Source organism: Heptranchias perlo, chromosome 20, assembly GCF_035084215.1.
Source record: "Heptranchias perlo isolate sHepPer1 chromosome 20, sHepPer1.hap1, whole genome shotgun sequence".
Lineage (NCBI taxonomy): Eukaryota > Metazoa > Chordata > Chondrichthyes > Hexanchiformes > Hexanchidae > Heptranchias > Heptranchias perlo.
The window spans coordinates 20783801-20787233 of NC_090344.1; the positions used below are offsets into that span (position 1 = coordinate 20783801).

At 46.0% G+C, this 3433-nt stretch overlaps 1 non-coding gene across 1 annotated transcript; it reads left to right on the forward strand.

Moving 5' to 3' along the window:
• The first annotated feature begins 287 nt into the window (after nucleotides 1-287).
• Nucleotides 288-361, forward strand: trnai-aau (transfer RNA isoleucine (anticodon AAU)). Its single transcript has one exon. It is a non-coding gene; the product is annotated as a tRNA-Ile (tRNA).
• The last annotated feature ends 3072 nt before the right edge of the window (nucleotides 362-3433 follow it).

Below are 3433 nucleotides of genomic sequence, written 5' to 3' on the forward strand. Positions count from 1 at the left end.
GACCTCAGGGTCCTGCCCTCTGGTTTAACAGCGGGGCAGTGTTTCAGGGGTGGGCTTTTCACTGTTCAGAACATAATTATCACCAGAATTAAATTTGTCGCATTAAAGTGCTCCTTATCTGTTAATTTCGATTTACACCCTTGCCAGTTTTATGCAGAAACAAGTAACAATGTTTAAGGGATGTGGTGTGTTCAATGTTCCTGCAATAACCGTATTACGCAGTGTGAGAAGTGAAACACAGACCACCCAATGCGTGCCCCAAACCGACTGACGTAAACAATAAAAATGGCCTGTTAGCTCAGTTGGTTGGAGCGTGATGCTAATAACGCCAAGGTCGCGGGTTCGATCCCCGTCTGGGCCATTAATAATTAATGATATTACTTTAGTGACTTTGAAAATCCGGACTTGAGTAACACGGAAATTCACGCAAAAAGTCAGAGGAAATTGTATTTGAAATAGCATTCATTGCAATGTTTGATATATCTTTGCCCCTGGGACGGAGAAAAAAATTCATTCTTCATTTATCCTTCTTTTCTCACTCACCTTTCCGTGTCTCCATCTCTTTCCGTCTGTCTCTTTTCCCATCTCTCCATTTTTTTCCATTTCCGGAACCATTTTTCCAGGTATGCTTTCTGACAAACATTACAACCTGTGTCACTCAGTGTCCGGGTATGTTTACTGACACACATTGCAATCTGTGACACTCAGTATCCGGGTATGTTTACTGACACACATTACAATCCGTGTCACGCAGTATCCGGGTATGTTTACTGAAAAACATTACAATCCGTGTCACTCAGTATCCGGGTATGTTTACTGACACACATTACAATCTGTGTCACTCAGTATCAGGGTGTGTTTACTGACACACATTACAATCTGTGTCACTCAGTATCAGGGTATGTTTACTGACACACATTACAATCTGAGTCACTCAGTATCCGGGTATGTTTACTGACACACATTACAATCCGTGTCACTCAGTATCCGGGTATGTTTACTGACACACATTACAATCCGTGTCACTCAGTATCCGGGTATGTTTACTGACACACATTACAATCTGAGTCACTGAGTATCTAACAATGTGAAGAAACGAGTTTTATTCCCGCTGTGATATCTCTCTGTCGGTTTGCTGATAAACGTTTAACTCGGGGCCTGTTCCCTTTAATGATCACAAGCAGTTAGAAACAGACAGAGCGGAGATGAGGAAAAGGCATCAGTTTAGGAATCAAATGCTTCAAATCACATGTTCGCCGGCGCTGAGAGAGGCAAAAAACAGAGAAAAATGCAGAAAGAAATAAAGCTAAATAAAGATGCTGTCAATATTTCTCATCCTTGATGCTTCTCTACTCCTTCCCCAAGCCTCCAGCGCCGGTTAAAATTTCTGTGTAAATTAATGCGAGATTCGACCCAAAGAACGAGATCCAAACAACGAAATTTTGCTGAAATTCGGGATTCAACCGGGGACTTACAAATTTTTGGATTCTCAACTAAGCTATATCGACTCCATCCCAAGTTAGAGTGTATGGCGTTGCTTTGGAAAAAACAAACATAAACCGGGTGGAATTGCCTCTCCCGCTCATTCCTTACCTCGGGGGAATGGGACCCGACCAGATCTCGGAACTCAGGTTATGTTAATGTTCTGCTGATGATATCTTAATATTATCTTGTGTTTGGGCCACTTTTAACAAGGTTCGTGGACACATTCTTCTATCATACGGTCTCCCACATCGCGCCTCTCTCTCATTCATTCTTTCATCCATTGAATCCATCAGGTAGCGGGAATCAGAGCTCACCCTCAAACCCCCAACACACAAACCCCCAGTCAATAATTTACACTCTTTATCAACACAAAATGGTAATACACCAGGGGAGACTTCACAGTTATGGACACGGAACGAAATACACCAAAGTGTTTATAAACACAGAAAGTGGACACACCAGGGGAGACCACACAGTTTTGGACACGGAGTGAAAAACACTTTAGTTTTCATGAGAAGTTACAGAACACGTAATGTCTGTAAAATTTCCATTCTTTTCCCGGCACTGGTGGGCTCTGAAGGGAGAGATGGGCCCGCAGACACTCTGATCCGCACTGATCCCGAGCTGCAGTGTGACTGCGTCGATGAGTTTCCAGCTCTGATGGGTAATTGAATTCCTTCCCACAGTCCCCACATTTCCACGGTTTCTCCGTGGTGCGGGTGTCCTTGTGTCTCTCCAGGTTGGACGATCAGTTGAAGCCTCGTCCACACGCAGGACACGTGTACGGTTTCTCCCCGCTGTGAATGGTGTGATGTTTTTTCAGACTGTGTAACTGGTGAAAGCTCTTTCCACAGTCAGTGCACTGGAACACTCTCACTCGGGTGTGTGTGTCTCGGTGCTTTTCCAGTCACACTGATGTTTGAATTCTTGTCCCACAGACAGAAAAGACAAATATTTCTCCTTCCACATTCAAAGGTCGATGATATTCAGGTCCAAGTGAATCGAGTGACTCTGTCAGATCTTGATGTGATCTTTGGTTTGAATTTCCCGTCTGCAAATCCTCCCCTTCTAATAACCTGAAAAAGTTTACAAAAGTCATCACTCTAAATAAAGGATCGAAATTTGGAACAGACAATTCTAGTTTCTATGGAACTTTCCATCCTCTCTTTTCCGCCAAAGCCGTCAATCCCCGTCCCACACACTCTCCCTCCTCCATGTGCTGAAATACAAACCCATCCCACCATCTCCAATATTTCTTCCCTCCACTCCCAGTTTTCTCCCTCCCTCTCCTCTGATTGGGTTCAGTTCTACACCCGCTGTGGGCAGAGTGAGAATAAAGTAAATGAGGCAATGATTTTCTTTCCTGGTCACTGGGACGGTGAAGCCCCGCCCACTCTTTGTTCCCTCTCACTGGGACCCTGAAACTCCGCCCACTCATTGTTCCTGTGCCAAGATGGCCGCGCATGCGCCAAGATTCTACCATGACTTCCGCTCGCAAGATGGCGGCCAGTCACACTGCTTTTCGGACGGCTGCTGGTCGGGCCTGTCACCGAGGTGCAAACACTGGGCCTGTGAACTCGTATTTGTGGCCTCAAGATGCGATCAGGTGCTTGTGAAGCTTCTCCGCCTACCCACAGGTCCCATTCCTCCCCCGTCTTCTCCCGGCCTCCGACTCGCCTCTTCCTCCTCAGTCCTTCGCCACCACTCGCACTGCTCATGCTCAGAGCACGGCCCGGTCCTGCCACTGCGCACGGTTCTCCTGTAGTCATTGATAGGACACATTCTGAGGCGCGGGGGATTGTGGGGAAATGCCCCGCCATTGAATGCCGGAATTTCCGAACAGAAAATTAATCATTGTCATCCCATCGAGGTTGGTGCCAGGGAGGCAACAAACATAATAAATAAATTATACAGAAACCCGAGTGCTCAGCCCTTCCCCATGGTGCGA